This window comes from Balaenoptera borealis (assembly GCF_965194805.1).
Source record: "Balaenoptera borealis genome assembly, chromosome: 5".
NCBI lineage: Eukaryota > Metazoa > Chordata > Mammalia > Artiodactyla > Balaenopteridae > Balaenoptera > Balaenoptera borealis.
Genome location: NC_138862.1, coordinates 95,386,818 through 95,407,852, shown reverse-complemented (window position 1 = coordinate 95,407,852; position 21,035 = coordinate 95,386,818). Strand labels below are relative to the sequence as shown.

At 39.8% G+C, this 21,035-nt stretch overlaps 1 protein-coding gene and 1 long non-coding RNA gene across 5 annotated transcripts in view; both read right to left on the bottom strand.

Annotated features, from left to right (window-relative positions):
* Positions 1 to 21,035, bottom strand: part of TNIK (TRAF2 and NCK interacting kinase) — a 406,336-nt gene that overhangs the window by 258,876 nt on the left and 126,425 nt on the right. The window lies entirely within an intron of this gene.
* The window catches only part of LOC309629845, a 33,461-nt gene continuing 12,764 nt past the window's right edge, over positions 339 to 21,035 (bottom strand). Inside the window, exon 2 of the long non-coding RNA XR_014245266.1 lies at positions 339 to 19,205. This is a non-coding gene — a long non-coding RNA (uncharacterized lncRNA). The remainder of the gene's footprint in view (positions 19,206 to 21,035) is intronic.

The following is a 21,035-nucleotide window of genomic DNA, read 5'->3' as shown; positions in this document are numbered from 1 at the left end:
TGGAAACAGGTTAGCCATTGTACTCCAACCTGGTAAGACAATCTGTATAATTATCTACTATGAGTGTTTCAATTATTTAATGTCTAGTCAAAATACAAGCATAGCACAATTTAAACGTATGCAAAAACAAATACATCCCAAACACTGAGTCCAAGAAATCATTTTCCAAAATATAGATTTTTAGGTACTAATGTTCCTAAATTTCTGTTTAAGAAGGATAAGTTTAGGGAATTCCCTGGCGGTCCAGTGGTTAGGACTCCGTGCTTCCACTGAAGGGGGCACAGGTTCAATCCCTGGTCGGGGAACTAAGATCTTGCAAGCCACGCGGCATGGTGAAAAAAAAAACAAAAAAAAACACATAAGTTTAAGTGGACATAGAAAGTTTTAGAGAAATTCAAAGCAAAAAAATTTTTTGTATTTAGTTATTTATTTATATTTTTGGCTGCGTTGGGTCTTCGTTGCTGTGCGCGGGCTTTTTATAGTTGCAGCGAGTGGGGGCTACTCTTCGTTGCGGTGCAAGGCTTCTCATTGCGGTGGCTTCTCTTGTTGCGGAGCACGGGCTCTAGGCGCGCGGGCTTCAGTAGTTGTGTCATGCGGGCTCAGTAGTTGTGGCTTGTGGGCTCTAGAGCGCAGGCTCGGTAGTTGTGGCCCACAGGCTTAGCTGTTCCGCAGCATGTGGGATCTTCCTGGACCAGGGCTCGAACCCGGGTCCCCTGCATTGGCAGGCAGATTCTTAACCACTGCACCACCAGGGAAGCCCCAAAGCAAAAAATTTTTAAAGTCAATACCTATTTTATGTATAATCTAGTTCTTATTAGGCAATATTGTAAATTTCCTCTTCTAACCCATTCTCCTAAAACCCCCAGCCACGTTCTTACTCAAACAAAGACAGATTAGAATAAATCTTCAAAGCTAATTATTTTTAAACTGCAGTTTCTCCCATGGCCTATGAACTTTATCCTTTTGCCAAAAGACCAAAATAATTTTTAACTGAAAAAAGCAACTTCTAAAATGCACTAGACTTCTTTTATAACTCTCAAATTAAGACATCTTAGCTTAGGCACTTAATGCAATATATTTCATTCTAGTGGACTCCAAAAATTAACATTGTACCTACAAATATGCCAGTAATATGAGTGTAAAAGAAAATTTATACTAGACCCATAGTGTTAAATATTACATGTAAAAACATCCGGAAATAAATTCTGTCTTGAGGAATGCTTTATACTTTTTACTTTGGAGTTTTACAGAATGGGCAACATTCTATAATTTTTAAGAAAATGTCATCACTATTGGGCAAGAATTCTCCCCAGTTGATCTCTAACCACAGTCTGGAAAAAATTAAGCATGAAGACATGTTAAAATGACAGTTAGGGTTGTTTTTCCCATTATTGATAAATTAACAAGTCTAACTGTTACGGTTTATAAAACACACATTATCATCTTTTCTTGGAACTGTTGAAAAGATTTGGGAAGGTTTTAGGAAAGAGTTCCAAGGCAAGATATTCAGTGAGCTTGGTTGGTTGGCTGGTTGGCTGGTTGGCTGGTTGACTAGGTAATTGGTTGGTTGGATAAACAAATTTTAAGCATCCATCTTGGATTCCTGAACCAATAAAATGGAATTCTGAACAGTTGATTAGAGAATCAAGTTTCTTAATACTCCTTTATAGCTTCAGTTTCTCAAGGCATTCAGTGAAATGCACTGGGACCTTCTTAAGGTACCAGAAGTTAACAAGGAAAATGCCCTAAAAAGATCATTAAGAAATCCTCCAGGGACTTCCCTGGTGGTCCAGTGGTACAGAATCCGCCTTACAATGCAGGGGACGCGGGTTCAATCCCTGGTCAGGGAACTTAGATCCCACATGCCGCGGGGCAACTCAGCCCACACGCCACAACTACTGAGCTTGCGCCTCAACTAGAGAGAGAAAACCCACACGCCACAACTAGAGAGAAGCCCATGCACCACAACGAAGATCCCGCGTGCTGCAACTAAGACCCGATGCAACCAAAAATAAATTAAATAAATAAATAAATAAATAATAAACCTTTAAAAAAAAAAAAGAAATTCTCCAGAAGGTTATAACTACCTTGCTGTATATATATGCCAACTACCCTAATAGATATTCCGATGCTGCCTTCCAGAAGCATCAATTTGAGAAGGCAAGGTGTCAAGTATCTCCTTACGAGGACAATCAGTATTCTAAATATTGAAATGTCAAACATCTATTCTTACCAAAATTTGTAGGGATTCTGAGAAGTTTAAGAATAAAATGACTCTGAGAGCATCGGAAAGGACAGTCAATCCTGTGGCTACTCACTAAGTATTTGACACCCAGTGCCTGCAAAAGAACCTCATTCCCAGAGGAAGTTGACCTCCCTGGTATATTTGATCTCTTATTACTGATCAAGCCAGAGAAAAGGGGGCCTTCCATGAGCCCCCTGGCTTCTTCCACATTGACCTGTTATACCTGAGCAGCTTACCTGTTCTTTAATTAGCAGACAAAGTTAATGGAACAAAGATGTTTTGATTTAAATTTGCTAGCTAAATATCCATGATGACATTCCAATATGTCTTGTCTTCTGTCTATAGAGTGACTAATAAAACTATATAAACTGCTATTAGGGGCTTCACTGTAATGGTCCACAAATAAAAGGTTAAATCTAGAAGATTATTTAAAAAAAACAAAACTCAGTAAAATTATCTATGAAGGGAAACAAAGAAATTGATTTATCTATGTCACTGCCAGTTTCCTTAGGTTGAAAAGGTAATGTGGAAAGAGATGTGATTGAGTTTTATGACACTTAGAGGGAAAAAGTATTTCTGGTCTCAGTACGATCTGAAAGCATAAAGACACTAATTCTTTGTGGCTCAAAAGTAAGAGTTTCTCATCATCAAGATTTCCTTCTCAAATATACGATTCATGAAAAATGAAGCAAAAATACTTAATGCATATCTATTGGTTTTGATTCAAACAACAACTACAACAACAAACTTGCTAATGGTCTTCTAATGAAATAATATTAATCCCAAGTGGGCATACCTCATGCAGTAATTTTACCTGGTCCTCATATTTTTTTCTAAAGCTTTTGCCACCTTTGTAAATGACTTTTCAAAAGAGAGGGCAAACAAATGGCATTCTAAAGAGGCTGTGTCAGAGAGAAAAAAAACATATTTGGTTATTAATATTCCCACTCCTGCTGGCTTGCCTAAACAGGACTGGCTGTATGTCCTCATCCAACATGGAGGACCAAGGGGACCCTGTAAATCACATGTGTCTGACTCCGTAGACACCTTCATTAGGAAGCAGGGTGTCAGATGCAAGACCAGATACCCAGAGGCTGTGACACCTATAAGTAGGATCACTCCAATTAAAAGTAGAAAAGAAGACAAAATAATAACAATAATTTTTAAAATTGTATCTTAGTGAACTAGAAGGAGAGGGGAGAACAACCATTTCTTTAACAACAGCTGTGCAGACTAATTTCTTTTTTTAATCATTCATATACTCTCAAAAGCACTCATTCCCAACTGCTGCCTTCATACTGGCAAATCCAAGAAATTCAAGACATGTAAACAAGAATAGATTTGCCCTTAAATCCCAAGGTCAAAGGCAGCATCTGTTGCTTCGGAGAACAAGAAAGCCTTTCTTTTTGCTGGTTAGTTTGTTGTGTTTTTTTTTTTAACAGAAAAAAAAGTAAACTCAAATTTTCTAAATGTTTCCTCCGCACCTTAGGTGTTGCAAAATAGAAAAACCTGCATAAAAGAGAATAAACATCCAGTGTTTTGATATTTGAGTTGCATGGATGAAAGGCTGGCCATGCTGTGATTTTTAAAGCTGACAGAAAAATTCATTTTCATACCAAGTCCCCCTCATGCCATTTGGCTATTAAATTATTCAGGGAATTTCTCTGCTTATAAAGATTAATAACATCAACCCAAGACGTTTCTGAAAAGTACTTTCACCTCCTGTAGGAGACAGATGGACCACAGGAAAACAGCCTATCACATTACAGGCAGACAAAAAGATTTCAGATTACCAGATTAACACACCAGGCAGAGAAAGGATGGTAGAAGCAGCAAGATAGGAAATAACTGACAAATGGAACCAAATATTCTTCAGAGCCATCATTTTGAAAATAAACATAATTTGGAGCCCACTGTAATTCAATTTTACCTGTTTTGAGCTCCCAAACCCAGCTAATTAGCATAAATGTCAGTTCCAATTTGACCAAAGACTTTGAAAATCTAGAGGAAGCTTATTAAAACACATTGGTATCAGGGGACAAAGACACCACCTGCTTTAAAGGCCTTTTGTGTGTTAGTAAGAAATGCGTTCTGAAACTCTGAGTATACGCACTGGATCCATAGTATAGTAGATTGTGGGATTTTATTGTACTTCCATGTTATTTTAATTATCAGCATCCCTTGAGAAGACAGTCTTGCTCCTACGAAATCTGAACACTTCTATTTATCAATTCTCTCCTAGATGAAAGGACTTCCGAAAAGTTGTACTTCAAGAAGGATCAATATGAAAAGACTACAGTGTCACAGAAGCAGGCAGCATTTACTTTTTCATGAATATATATTTTAAATTAAACACCTAATTTTAATTCCACAAACAATGCAAGGATCATTTTTATTTTCAAGTAAACAATTCAGAAAAAGGTCAAGTACTGCCCCTTCACCAATCCTGCTATCAGTTCTCACAGGTAACCACTGTTATCATTTAGTAAATACCTTCCAGAACTTATTACAAGCATATATAAAATACATCATTTTTTGCATAATGTGCTTTTAAAAAAAAACTGGGATCATACTGTATTTTCCACATTTCCCTTTCACCATCCCAAAAGGCTCAGGAAATATATCGAATGCAATCTGAAAACTTGGTCTTTCTACCACACACGTATGTGGGCACAGAGGCAAGCATGCATGCGTGCATACTTAAACAAAAAGTGGTACAAAAATAAGACGGTAGGAAAAAGCTCCTTTGTGTCTCATTTCAGCGATTAGCTATGTAGGAAAGCTATACGGCAGATAGAGCAAAAATGTCCCTTTTTCCCAACAAAGCTTCGACTTTGGTACTATTTTTTTGTTTTTAGTGCAGGGGTCGCCGAACTCTGGCCAGCAGGCCATATCCAATCTACCACCTGTTTTTTGTAATAGCCAGTGAGTTAAAAAATGATTTCACATTGTTAAATGTTTGGGGAAAAATTTTCTTAAAGAATAACATTGCATGACATGTGAAAGTTATATGAAATTCACATTTCAGTGTCCATAGAAGCAGTCTGACTGGAACACAGCCATGTTCATTCCTCTGCCTATTGTCTATGGCTGCTCTCATGTTACAAGGGCAGTAATTGAGTAGGTGTGACAAAAACCCTATTTCCACAAAGCCTGAAATATTGACTATTTGGCTATTTACAAAAAAAGCTTGCCAACCTCTGTTTTAGTATGTGAGATTTATTTTCCCAATATCTTACTTATGAAAGATTTTTTATATGTCATGTGGACCCTCTTTCAGTGGGTAAAGATGACCAGAAGTTGGAAGGGAGGCGGGAGTAGAAAATGGTCCCTTAACCTCTTAACGAGCAAATAGGTAATTTCCATGTGGACCAAGTTCCAGCTTCTCTTTTGTGACATTCTAAAACTTGATTAGTCCTAAAACACTGCGTATTACAATCTGCTATTGAAGTCAGGGTGCCATGGATTACATTGCTCTAAAGTCTAATTCATTCGTCTTTCTGTTGAGCATCTGTGTTCCCGGTCAGTGCTGGGCAATGATGATTCCAAAGTCAACAGGTGGACATCAACTCTGCCCTCAGGGATTCCCAGTCCAATATATTCGTTACAACTGTAAGAAATTACAAAAGTATAGATTGGAGGACTAAACACGGTCTGAGGGGTAGGGTGGGATTAGAAAAGATTTGAAGTAATTTCAGTATCATCATGTTGAAACTCTTAAAACAGTGTGTAGTTGCTGCCCACCCCCAAAATCAAGTAGCAATGAGAAAAACTGCCACCACCTCACTATCTCTGTGTTCTCACACTCTGTTCTTTACAAGCTGTGATTTAGAGCAAAGGGAGCATTTGAGCCTCTGATGAGGTCTCGATCCAGCTTATGACTAATGTCAAAGTGTGAGTGCTGTGCACCATCAACAGATTGTGAGTGCAAATTTCTCTTTTTTGAGTGTATCTAATCTAATTTGGTTTTAGTGTAACCAAAACCAAGACCCCTCCATGGAAAACAGAAGCGAGACTACTACCCATCTAGTAACCATCCAACGGCATTTAAAACTAAAAGCAAAACACCACCCTGCCTAATTCCACAAGGCGATCCTAGCAGCCACTGGCAGTGACAGCTGGTCGCTCCCAAGCAGAACTCCACCCAGATAGCAAAGACTCCGTGTCCAAATAAAATAAATCCACATTATGGTTTTTCTACGCTTGAAATTCCCATACACACAAAGTGAAAGGGAAGGAGAGGAACAGGAAAAAGATGATTTCAGCAATATTCTGCAATCCCTGTGTTGGGAGGACTTTGGGTGAAGCTCTAGTGACTTCAAGGTTCTGTGCCTTTAAGGCTTGAATTCTTTGGAGTAACTGAACTATGGGGACATTCAAACTGGGTCAGAGTCTCTCACTCTTCCAGGCCTCCTCAGTGTCCTATGTTCCTGTTGACTTGATAGAGAACTAAGCAAGCCTACAAAGTCTCTAGAGAGAAGCAGCAACTGAAATCTAGGACAGAAAGAACAAAATGACTTTACATGGCTGCCACTAGGTCTCTGTTTTCACTCAGAAGGCTGACAGTCCCATTCAGCGATTTGTATCTGACACTATCTACACTGGTTCTCTCATTAGGACCCAGGCTGCTGGGGGTCAGGTGTTCTATTCATCTAATTGATGGTAATTAGATGGCCACCTTCACCTACACAAAGACTCGGTTTGAGAGTTAAGAGAGGTTCTGTGATTTACCAAAGATAAAAATCATACAAAAGAACTGGAGTTAGCTAAGCTTTCAGAAACACCACGCTTTTTGACCCACAACTATCCACATAGTACCTAGCTCCAAAATGGAAAGATTAACCTAATCTTCAGGGCGAGACTAGTTGGTTAAAGGGAAGAACTCACATTGGCTGGTGCTGTTTCTAATAGGTCAGCCTTTCTCTGCACACAAGGCAGAGACCAGGAAGTTGAACACTAAGAGAGGAGAAAGGAGAGGTTGCCCAAAACCAGAGTGGCAATGATAAAGTAACAATGGCTTCATAAACAAAGAGTCCAAAGGCCAAATGCCTTTGCTGACTTGGGGCCATGTCGAGGGATTGGTAAGAAGCCCTGGACATCTTAGTGGCCTCCAAGTATTTCTTTGCCATGAGTTGTGGCTAATAAAAAATATTTAACAAGTAATACTTCTGGATGCCTGGGTAGATTTAAATTTCAGATAAATTAATTCCTTAGTATAAGTATGTCCCATAACTAAGTATGCAATGTGGAATATACTTAGACTAGAAAAAAACTAGTTGTTTACCTAAAATTCAAATGTTCACACATTCTATATTCAAATAGTCAACATTCAAATATTTCATCCTTACTGGTTATGAGACATGCTTACACTAAAATGTTATTTTTGTTTATCTGAAATTTAAATTTAACTGAGTGTCCTGTATTTTATTTGGCAGCTTTAGTTGTGGCCCACAAAAACAGCCAAGGTCAGTGGCATTTTAAGGATTCAGGGAAGCAGACAACAATTCTCTAACATGCTAGAAGACCACTTTGGAAGGGGCATATTTTGAGTTTTGATTCATTCATTAGTTGATGTTTGCAGAAGGGCCAGGAGGTCAGGCATTTTTATTTTAAATCTGCTTCCACCACTTGTATGAAAAAGAAGCAAACCTTGCTGACATCAGGGATTTGTGCCAGAAAGCAATTCCCAGAGCAATTCCCAGAGCCCTGCAGGGTTGGGTCCACTCTGTTCCCAAGCCTCATCTCCTCCATCCTCCAGACATCACAATGACTGAGGTCCATAATCATGTCCTAGGGTCCCCCGGGACTGTTCATCTAGGATGGCATGTTATGGGGCAGAAGAGGAGGACAGTTGGAAATGCTTCCAATAAATAGGATTACACATTTCAGGGCCCTAAAAAGTCATCATGACCAGAGTTTTGGATCGACAAAGAGAAGAGTGGCCAAAAGTAATCAGTAAAAGCAAGAGGAAAACTAAGGCTGGCCAAAAAGTTCCTTCAGTTTTTAAAGTAAAAAGACACATCTTTCATTTACACCAAGAACCTTATTGAACAACGCATTCACCGTTTTGTTCCACTACTTCTGTCATTTTTCAGGCAATAATTCCATCTTCCCAAAATGTTTTATCTTTTTGAGCAAAGAACTTTTCCAGGTGCCTTTTACAGTCTTCCTGGGAACCGAAATTTTTTCCATTAAGAGAATTTTGTAAAGACCAAAATAAATGGAAACCTGAATGCGCAATATCTGATGAATACGGTGGATGAATCAGAACTTCCCAGACAAACTGTAACAGTTTTTGCCTGGTCATCAAAGAAACATGCAGTCTTGCGTTATCCTGATGGAAGATTATGTGTTTTCTGTTGACTAATTCTGGAGGCTTTTCGTCAAGTGCTGCTTTCAGTTGGCCTAATTGGGAGCAGTACTTGTTGGAATTAATCATTTGGTTTTCCAGAAGGAGCTCATAATAGAGGACTCCCTTCCAATCCCACCATATACACAACATCCCCTTCTTTGGATGAAGACTGGCCTTTGGTGTGGTTGGTGGTGGTTCATTTCGCTTGCCCCACAATCTCTTCCTTTCCACTTTATTGTACAGTATCCACTTTTCATCACCCGTCACAATTTGTTTTACGTTTTCATTACATTTAAGTTGAGAATCGCATACGGAAATACGGTCCAGAAGGTTTTTTTTCCACTTAACTTATAGGGAACTCAAACACCAAAGCAATTAACATGACCAAGGTGGTGCAAATGATTTTCAATACTTGATTTGGATATTTTGAGTATGTCAGCTATCTCCCACATGCTATAACGTTGATTGTTCTCAGTTAATGTCTCGATTTGATCGCTATAAACTTCAACTGGTCTACCCGACCGTGGAGCACCGTCCAGCGAGAAATCTCCAGCACGAAACTTCGCAAACCACTTTTGACACGTTCGATCAGTCACGGCACCTCCTCCATACACTGCACAAATCTTTTTTTTGCGTTTTTGCCTTTCTTGAAATAATAAAACATAATATGCCGAAAATGTTGCTTTTTTTCTTCCATCTTCAATATTAAAATGGCTACACAAAAATTCAGCAATTGATAAGTTTTTCTTAAAAACTGCATGCTGATATGACAGCTGTCACAATACAATCTAACAAAATTGTTTCAGATGAAATTAAAAACAACTGAGAGCTACTGGAGCCATCCTACGGAAAAAACCAAACGAACTTTTTGGCCAACCCAATACAAAGGCGTTTTGAATCAGTTTTGCTTTTAAAATGTTTTTAAAATTTGTTATCCTGTTTCTTCTGCTTGATTATGTAGTATACGTAAAAAATAATGGATAATCTTAGGCACTTGAACTGCCTCAAGCTACCTTTCTAGATATTGAGTCTCACTACAGAGTATTGTAGGCAGACATACAAAAGAAGCAGGCATCTAATCTAAAAGAGTAGCAGTTTCTCTAACAAGTGTCTTAAAAGGCTTATGTCCATCTCTTTCTCCCACAGGAAAAGAAATCCCATTCAGACTCCTTAATTACTACTTAGATTTAGATAAAACTGCAATCAACATGTAAAATCTATGCCAGTGATTCGCAAACACTGATGTGCATCAAAATCACCTGGAGGGCTGTCAAAACACAGGTTGCTGCCCTCTGTGCCCAGAATGTCTAATTCTGTGGGTCTGGGATAGGGCCTAAGAATGTGCATTTCTTAAAAGTTCCCAGGTGATGTGGATGCTTCTGGTTGAAACCATCCTTTGAGAAACCCAAATCTGTGGAATTATACGTAATGATATCGTTTAATTCATTAGTTCATATTGAGTACTTATGCTTCATCATACCGTAGAGGCAAACCATCTCTGCCCTTGAATGAGCCCTTCCTAGGATTCATATCTCATCTGCTTATATTTTTAGACTGTCTAGAAAGTCCTCAACTTACAAACACCATACTTAGAATCATCCACTCCTACAGTATGTCTGCTCTGGACCGTAAACATCCCTGTCGCCAAAAACACAAGAAGCATTGTAAAAATGATGAATTTTTAGAGAATCTTTGGTAAAGAAAGGAAAGAACCTGTGCTATCCCTGGGATGAGACTCCTACTTCAAGGCAGAAATGATGTCTGGAATGGCTGGGGTTGGGAGAGGGAGGTCCTGTTATGCAATTATTATCTCAGTGGGATTTGCTTGAACCAGGGTGGGTTCTTCCTCATGCTACATCAAATTAGGGTTGAGGGTGGAGAGGTCAATAATCCAGATAATGGATTGGAGTATCCAGCAGACCTGGGTGGAAAAATACTGGGAACCTCTAGCAAATTGCATCAGGGAGAGGACTATAGACTGTGGCTGCAGACCCAATGCTATGTGTGTTGCCATGGCCAACATCAACTATTTCTCTTGACTACTGAGCACATAAGCTACCTTTCCTGGCCCCTTTCATCTAGGAGGGCTCAAGTTCTGCTTAATAGAATATGAACAGAAGGGCTAGACAGTTCCAGGCCTGGTCCCTAAAATGACCCACAAGGATGGACACTCTCTTTCTTCAGCTGTCTCTGCAGGAGTCTCTGAGGAGGCCCTAAGGGACAGTGTGACTGGATCAAAGTCACCAGTGTGCACTGCTTGGAAGAGAGTCAACCATCAGAACAATTACCCTGGACTTTGCAAGATCAAGAAATAGACTTTAGAGCATTAAGCCACTGAGATTTGGGGGTTATTTGTTACTGCGGCATAGCTGAGCCTTCCCTAACTAATACAGCTACATAAAAGAAGTTGCAATGATTGCCCCTTCCTCTTCTGAGCCAGACCAGATTGATGGCCCACTGTGTTCTTCTGTACAACATAGAATCCATATTCTCTTTACCCCAGATCAGTGGCTCTCAAAGTTGGCTCATTAAGAAAATCACTTGTTTGGAAAAAGAATCCTGTGAACCTTTCCAGACTCACTGAATCAGAATCTCTAAGACTGAGGCCAGACCACACCTCAGACTTGCCTTCCTGGGGCTACAATGAAAAGTCCTTTCACAGGGCCATTTGGCTCCTATCCAGAAACTGGGTAATGTTTCTCCAGGTGCATAGTTTAGGACATTTTGATAGGGTTAGTAAACTTTACCAAATTACTTTGAAGTGAGGATTTTAAATTATGTATTGGCAAGAATCAGATATTCAACTGTAATGGGTTTAATTAATTTAAAAGCTTCTCTTTTAAGATGATGCAATAATTGGCATAAAGCCTGAAATGCTTGAAATACCTACCAGTGAGAAAGATTTAAATGCTCAATTAAAATGATATGCATTTTATGGGTTGTGAAGGGAGTATTTAAATATGTAAATGAATTGGCTTCCCACCCTCTCCAGCTTGGGTATAGCTTCTGTTTGCCTTTCCCCAACCCCTTTAAAGGAGTTATTTTGCCCCTTGAGAATAGAGGCAGTCATAGGGTGGACTTGGGCTGTCACAGGAAGTCACTGAGGAAGCCCAGCCTGAGGATCCTCTCTCAGTCAGAGCAGAAGAGCCCCATCTGAGTTGTCTGAGACTGCCACTTCCCTGTTGATTCTCAATACAATACCACCACTCTACCTCAGGGCCTTTGCACTTGCTATTTCTACCACGGCCTTTCTCAAGATAGCCTGAAGTCTTGCTCCTTCACGTCCCTTATGTATATGCTCACATGTTACACTATTCTTGAGGCCTTCAATGAAGCAAGAACCCCTTACTACACACACACATACACACACACACATACAACACTCCTTATGCCCTATTTAATTTTTCTCTATAGCAGCTTCACCATCTGACTTGTTAAATATTACTTGTTTATTTGTGTATTGTCTATTTATCTCACTCATATGAAATCCATGTATCCCTAGGGTTTAGAACCTGACACATAAGTGGGTGCTAAATAAATATTTTGAATGAATAAATGACCAATCCCATCTTCTCAAAGATTAGTGAATTTAAATAACCTGAGTATTTGGGGGGCCTTACATAAAAGATGGGTATGGACTGGGCCCTGATATCTTGGTTACACAAATAAGAGAGGGTTTTCTTAGGATTGGACAGTTTTTATGTCATACTGCTTGGTGTTTTGCTTCATTCTGGGTGAATCTGCCACCAAAGTAAAGATGCAGTAAAAGAGTTGCCCTGAAAATGTTTAATTTCTCGTGTTCAGAAAAATATACTTGAACTGAATACTTTGTTTTTTATTTGCAAATTTATAGATTAAAATACCATATATATAGGAAGCCCGGAGCTTGCATAGGAGCTGTGTTCTAAAAACATGTAACTCAGGGCCTGCTTCCCCTCAAAGGGATGTTATAAAGTGGTATGGTGGCCAGTTCACACTGGTAGGGTGCCTACAGAAGCAACCCCTCCCCACCACCAAATCACGAGCACATGACATGGGAAAGCATGTCCTAAGCAGGAGGAGAAGGTTGAGAGAGTCACCCTTCTATTAGCTCACTGCAGGACTGGCTGTAAGCAGAGAAAGTCTAGGTTTGCCTTCAGTGTTTTACCAGGATCTTTCTAATCTCTTCTGAGGCCACAGTCTCAACCCCTGCGGGGAACTTAGTCCCCACTCTGCAACAGCCCAACTTCATCCTCAACCAGTCTTTCAGAGGGAGAAAGGGTAACCCTTCAAGACCACTTTAAAATTTGTTCACAATAAGAGGGTTAGAAGAAAAACACATTCTGTAATAATTTGCCCATGAAAATTATTGATACTTAAGCCCAAAAATGTTATTTTTCTATGATAAAATATTATAAGGACATGAACTCACAAGACTAATATTTCATTTCATTTTCATTTATACTGACCACTTTTTATGTTAAACTCAAGTTGCTGTAGTGAGATAAAGCCCTTGGACTATGAAGACAGTGATGTTGAGGAGGGCCCTGTGGGGCTCCCGGGCACAGAGGCTTTTTGTCCCCCATTTTTTGTAGGCAAGACTCCAGCCTCCATGACTGTCCCTGAGTTCCAAAGGGCAGATTCAAACAGTTGCTTTCTTTTTTTTTTCTTTCTTTTCTGAATTTTATTTATTTATTTTTTATATACCAGGTTCTTATTAGTTATCTATTTTATACATATTAGTGTATATACGAACAGTTGCTTTCAAGGGAGGAGCAGCCAGGAAACCACCTGAGGCAAGATTAAAGGGATCAGGGAAGCTCATCAAGATTAGGAGACTCGACCACCTGAGACACCCCCCCCCACCCTGCACACACCCTAATCTTGTCAGCAACCCCACCCTTTTGAAACCTTGCAGAAGAAAGAAGAATGCAAGACTGTTACTGCCTTGATCCTTATCACATACCTCTGACCATGAGTCCTGACTATGTAAACCTCTCCCTATTCCCCAGGGAGGGGCACAGTTCTTGAGGCGCTAGCCTACTGTGTTCCCTCTTTGCCTGGCAAAGAAATAAAGCCACTCTTTCCTTCTCCTCCATAACTCTGCCTCCGTATTTCTGTTTGGCATTGGTGCACAGAGAGCCAAGATTTTGGCAACAACAGCAGGGTTTGAGTCTCGGCTCTGCCATTTACTGACTTTGTGACCTTGGACAAGCATCTTAACTTTTTTGAGACTCATTAGTAAAATGGCAAGAAAATGGAACCCAATCTCTGGATCACTGTGAAAGTTAAACAGTGCCTGGACCAAACTAAGGCTCAATTCAAATAAATGTTGCGTTGTTGTCATTTTCAAAAATTATTTAATATTACGGTAAATATTTTTCATTGTTTTATGAGGCATTAAGATTGGCAATTTTATTTCAGTTTATTTCTCACTAATAAATATCTAATATAAAAATTTTTTAAATAAAGAGAATGTAGTTGAAAATATCAGGGCTTCTGGACAAAGAAATGTGTCCAGTTTTCAGATCTTTTACTAATGAGCTGTGTGTCCTTGGGCCATTTACCTTGAACTCTATGAGTTTCAGTTCCCTCATAGATAAAATAAGGATAAAAATTCCAACTTTCAGGATTGTCGTGAGCATGAAAAACAAAAAAAGTAAAAACCCCCAGCACATAGTGGGCTCCACTGATATTCTGAAGGAGTAGATGGCAAAATAAAGAAAATAAGAGAATCAATCCCTTTTTATTTGGGTCAGTCATTAGCTAACAATCAGCCACTGTGAATGAAAAAAAGTCTAGTAAAGTCAATAAAATGTGAAGCGAAGCCTAATTCATTTTTACAATATGACCTACTTTCAGCTATTTTTGATTCACGTGAAGGAGGGAAGTTACAAGGAGCTGATTCTGCAAAGGCTGTTCATTAAAAGCATTTTCTTTTCTTTTCTTTATGGCTTTCAGCTTTGAGGGATAAGAAAACAGATCTTCAGTTACAAGCATCCTTTGAAAGACCCCTGGCACTAATCTTACAGTGTTACTTTCAAAATCTATGCAGTGTCAAAGGTTGTTGCAGATGGGGGAGGGATGGGGAGGCTGGAAGGAAAGGGGTTTTTAATTCCCCTCAAATATGCAGCTTCCATTAGGCAGCTCTGAGTGCCCCAAATAGATGATTCAGATCTTAGCAACTGAAGGTTTGCAAAAATAAAACACTGAATGATCTTCTTTTCCTAAGAAGTACCAGTAGATGCACCTAGGTTTATGCTCTGTGGAGAAGGCCGAGTTGTGCTGGTTTTTCATTTGGGACAAAAATATGCTTATTAGATACTGACCCCAAATCACTTAAGGGCCATTTAATCTTAGACAGCAGCTGAAGGAAAAAATATTTTCAGCTGCTTTGGAGTATCTTTGTGAAGTGCCACTGTTTTTTCTTTCACAGGCTGCAGTATCCTTTAACCAATTTAATCTACCCGCTAACAAAGATGGAAGAAGAAAAGCTTATTTTCCCACAGGGCTAAACAAGGATTAATGATAACCAACCAAATTGTTTCTTAATTTTCTTTTCTTCTCCCTCTCCAGCTGGCCTTCTAGAGATAGAATGTATAGATTTTCCCTTAGTTAAGAATGTTAACGGAGAAGGCAGCAGTATTCTAAAAACAAAGGGTGGGGTTTTGGTTTTGTTTTTGACATGCCAGGGATTCTGCCTTATAAACTGGAGGAGCGATGGGGTCATTTCATAATTGGGGTATTTTTAACCTGCGGGTGGAGAACGTGGGGGACAAAATCTTCTTGGGAGAATCTGAAAAATGATATTGCCATTATATTCTCCAAACCAAACCCAAAGGAGAACCTTCACTGCTCTGTCCTTCAGACCTACCATCCCAATTATGATGACAACGAGCCGATTCATCACAACACACCCTCTTCCTACCCGAACAGACCCCTGAGTTAAAACACCCACAAGGCTCCTACCCAAAGAAGAGTAAGTGGCAGGTGAGTAGGTGGGACGGGTCTGTTTGGCCTCACTTCAAAATATAGGGACAAAAGACATAGACGATCGTCCCATAAAATAACAGAAAAATTCAAGCTATGCAGGTACCAGTTGTGACAAAATTCTTGAATTGAATAATATAAGCCTTTGAAACTGTGACATGAAAACAAGATTTTGTGATCTTCTGAAACTGCAGTACATGTTCTAGTGCCTGACTGAGAGCAAAGCACTAGGGATCGTTAACTAGTTCCCAAACCCTCCGGTGAACCAGCTCCTATCCTTTCTGAGTGAAGAAAGGGGCTGCCCCAGATCTAGGGCCTCCGCCAGCCCTTTCCTAAAGACCCTCCATTCAGGAACAACATGGCAGAGAAAACCTACTCAATTCCAACTGCTGTCATTTCTTAATGTTTTCTCTGATGACTTGCTAAAATGACAGGGTTTATTATTTTTAGCTTTCAGCTTTGGTGAGCTGATCAGTCAAAACAAAGTATGAAAATAGCACCCACTTGGTAAATTCAATTTCACATGACTGGATCTTAAACTCATATCCATTACAGACCCATACAAAACTGACTGTTATAGGACTAAGGAAGTTTGAGAAGAAATAATAAATACCTAAAGAGGCAGGATGAATAACTTCTTTTGTCTTAAATACAAGTCTATTTTGGAATCAAATCCAAAAGTAAGTCAATGATAAACAACAGATTCTTTTAAATCACTTTAGGACAGATAGCAAAGTTAAAGAGGGTCTCTGAATGTTCTAACATTCCATCAGTACCTGTGAAATGCTTGAGATCTCAGTTAAATGTAGCATTATAAATAAGTGGTGGTCCCACATGCCTTTTAATGAAGAACATTAATTTTTTTCCTTAAAAACCTCCTTTAAAGTAAATAATTATGTGGCTTGTGATAATATAAGCCACAGAAAGCTCTTTTTTATCATTTAAAAAATAACTTTTATTCTAATTTTATAAAGAGTATAGGGGAAAATGGGTAAGGTATACTGGAACTCTATACTATCCTTTCTTTGAAAAAGAAAAGCTATTCTAAAATAAAAAGTTTATTTTTTAAAAAGTAATACTTTAAAAGTTTTTTAAAACTGTGGAATATTGGGGAAAATACAAAAAATTATAGAAAAGAAAACAGCTATGAAAATAGGTATACATATACCTATATCTAAATTTGTGTGTATGTGTAGTTTCATATCCTGTTTTCTTTGGATTAATATGGCATTTTCCCGTGTCATTAAAAATTCTTCATAAACACTGTTTTAAAGGGCTACTTATCATATGGCTAAGCCCAAATTTCTTTAATCATTCTCCTACTGTGAATCATTTAATTTGTTTACTATTTTTAGCTATCGGAATTAGTTTTACATGCAATATAATTGTGCATATTTCTGATCATTTCTTCAGAGATGGATGCATATTTTTAGACACGGCCAAACTGCTTTCCAAAAATTTAACTTACTCTTGAAGAGCAAGCATCACCCAACCTCAGCTCCAAGCGCTGCCGCATATGACAACCTTCCACAGTGGCTGGAACCCCGCCAGTTTCACATGCTATGGCTCTTCCTGGAAAGCGCCTCAGGACTGAATATCTACTGTGAGTCAGGGCTGCTAGAGCCAAAGAAAGGTGTGAGATGCCCAAATGTCTCCGGGTAATCCTTCTGCCCGCCAAACCACCTCCTGATTCAGCTAAACCAAAAGCCAGGTGCATCTCCTCAAACAAAACCCACTGAAATTGGAGTAATAGGGGCAAGATGGCTGAGACGAAGAAAGAGTTTACCAAGAGTGTCAAGTGTCACATTTGGCCCAAGACTATTCCCAGCAAAAGAAACACAGACAGAGATACCCGGATATTGTCTATGATGATACTTGAAAAACCTCAGCTGGGGTTTTTGTTTCCCTAGGAGTTATTTGCAAAGTTGAGGGCATCTTATTGGGCAGAATGACAGGAAAGCAATATTGGATGGGAGGGGATGTAGTGCTGGTAATCTGTGATATGCAGGTGAGTTCCATAGAAATAAGAATCGTTCAGCAGTGACATTCTTGAAGACATTTTGTTTGACAAGAAGGAGGGTAGGGAGGAGGATGGAGTCTCTTTTTAATGTAATTTAATTTAATTTTTAATTTATTTTTACTTTATATTGGAGTATAGTCGATCTACAATGTTGTGTTAGTTTCAGGTGTACAACAAAGTGATTCAGTTATACATATATCCATTATTTTTCAGCTTCTTTTCCCATGTAGGTTATTACAGAATATTGAGTAGAGTTCCCTGGGCTTTTTAATTTTAAATTCAAATTTAATCATTTGGAAATTTAACATGAAATCTGGCTTCTCTCAAAAAAATCGTAAGATCTGACAACACTGTGCCGAAATTCCCACAGCAATAACTGGTGGGAAATGAGTAGCCAAGCCCCCTTTGACTGAGAGGACTGACAGGTTTTACTTAGTAGAATTATCTGACTGGCAAGCCCCATCCTTTTTTTTTTTGTTTTCCAAGCCCCATCCTCCTGCAAGGTCTTTCAAAGGTTTCCTCAATTCTCTAGACTGGGGAAATTCTAGAAAGGGCCCATGTAGTGCCCTTTCCCCTTGCACCCCATGCTCAATTACAGGAGAGATATGACACAGGGAACTTCTCCTGCCAAAGGTAATTTTTACCCTGGGGCAGTGTGTTTGTCTTTTAATTGCCATCCCCTTTCCTTCCCTGGCTGACTGAGCTGGACAACCCAGAAGTCCTCCTCCTGGAGCGTGAGAGCAAGTCTTCCAGTGCCATGGTCTTGTTTCTTTCCCCACACCATCTCCACCATTACAACCATCATCACTCCCTGGACCACTCAAGCATCAGTGCCTCCTCCACAAAGAATCCCGCCCCACCTCCACAAACTAGAGAGGAACTTCACAAGGTCCATCAGAAGCTCCAAATCCAAAAGCCTTAGCCCAGCACAGGGCCAAGAAAAAAGAAGGCATATATAACATTAAAAACTCTGCCAAAGAAGTAGATCCTGACAGATCCACAACCTCTGGTCCAGACTCAGTTTTTACCTCTCTTTTGGCTTTGGCCTTGTCACCTAGGCCCTCTAAGTCCTAGTTTCCCTATCTGTAAAATGGGGATAACAAGACATCCTTCACAAGCTTGCCAGGAGGTTGTAATGAGATCTTGAATGTGACAATGTCCTTCATGTGTCCTGGCATGCAGCACAAGCTTGGTAAATGTTAGGCGAAGGTGAAGTTAGTCAATAATATGATTTTACTTCCTCTGCACCCAGGGTAACATGTCCCTGTCTGGACAGCTGCACCTGGGAAAATAAAGTATCAGTTGTCTTATCTGTGCCTGGGTACAGGGTATTATTAGCTCCTTCCTGTAACTTCTGCTGTCAAATGGATTCATTTCCTTTATCCTTGTTTGTTCACTGATGTCTTGAACAAAATGACAACTTCAAGAAAATCAAAGAATAGTGACAAAAGCATATAAGCACATCATTAGCGCTGAGTCTAATAAATCCTATATCAGAGATACACAGCGGAGCTCAGGGAAAGGAAGGTGACTGACTACCTCCTCAGGAAAGAGGCCCAAGAGGTCAGGGAAGAAAAGGAGAGGTTTAAGTTTCACCTCAAGGCCGACTGGAAATTCATCTAGAAGACAAAAAGAAGAGATGCATTTCAGACAGAAGGCCCTCCATGCAAACAAAGACAAAGAGACAGTGTCAAGGTGCTTTTGAGAAGATACAAGTAGTTTAGCATAACTAATACAGCAGGTGCTAGTGAGGAGGAGGGGCAGGGGTTGAACTCGAGGACCCACAGCAGGGCTTGGATTTCCAAAATGAGAAGGGTTTTAAGAACTGGAAGGATGGTGTCAGAGTTGCCTTTTAGAAAGATCACCCAAGCAGCTTGCAGCCTGTTTGCTGTTTTAGTGGGTCTGTCTTTCTCTCCACACACATAACCCCTCCACTGTGACTGTTTGGAACGGAGGGCCCCTCTCTGAGGAGATGGGGTGAGTGGAATAGAATACTGGCAGAGGTGCATGGGGAGATAAAGGAGGAGGACGGAGAACAGAAGGTGCACAGAACGCAGTTCACTTCCATTAGGACTTGTGGGCACCAGAGATTTTTCAGACCAAAGGGCTGATGCATGGTCACACTAGGGCATCCAGAAACAGCCTTGCCCTGCAAGGATCTCAAAAATATGACATGGGCTTCCCTGGTGGCACAGTGGTTAAGAATCCGCCTGCCAATGCAGGGGACACGGGTTCGAGCCCTGGTCCGGGAAGATCCCACATGCCGCGGAGCAACTAAGCCCGTGCACCACAACTACTGAGCCCGCGTGCCTAGAGCCCATGCTCCGCAACAAGAGAAGCCACTGCAATGGGAAGCCCTGCACCACAACGAAGAGCAGCCCCTTCTCACTGCAACTAGAGAAAGCCCACGTGCAGCAATGAAGACCCAACACAGTCAAAAATAAATAAATTAAAAAAAAAAAAAATGGCATTCAAGTGCAGTGTGGAAGAGCCTTCTAAATATAGTCTAGCATCGAGCTACCTTCCAGCCATTCCTTCTTCTTTCTTTTACAGATTAACTAACCTAAGGCTGCCAAAAAAGAGAGGGGTAGTGGGGATGGGGTGGGGGACAGACCCATGAAGGCCTGAGCAGGTGCTGCAGTTTACTCACCAAGTCTAACAGCACCATATTGTTACTGGGCCTCTAACATGCCAAAAATTTCCTTAGGAAGGAGCAAAGTATGATGGGGAACATAGCTTGCATTAAATTAAAAAACCTGTGTCGTGAATAGTTGATCTATTCAGTTGAATAACTGATAGCTGATTTTTTACCATACACTGTCCAAACCCCTCTGATAACGAATTATTCTACTACTGCTCACAACAGATCACTATCATTTGAGGTGACTTTCTGAGTCTAATTTTTAGAGACAGAGATGACTGATAACATGTCCCCTCAAAAATGTTCTCCTTCTAAAAGCCAGTCACAATGAACCTATTTACAAAACAGAAATTGAGCCACAGATGCAGAAAACAAACATGGTTACCAAGGGGGAAAGGGAGGTAGGATAAATTGGGAGATTGGGATTGACATATACACACTACTATACATAAAATAGACAACTAATAAGAACCTACTGTACAGTACAGGGAACTCTATTCAATACTCTGTAATGACCTATATGTGAAAAGAATCTAAAAAGAAGTGGATACATGTATATGTATAATGGACTCACTTTTCTGTATAGTACAAACTAAACAACATTTTAAATCAACTATACTCCAATAAAAAATTAATTTAAAAAAATAAAATAAAACAGATGCAAGATAAATAAATAAAAGCCAGTCACTAGCAACCTTCTATAAACTTGGGTTATACTGGGGAATGAATCTCCCTAATACAAAAGGGTCTCCGAACTCAGGCAAAAGTAGCCAGGGCAGGGTCACGTTTTATTGAGATTTTTATCCCT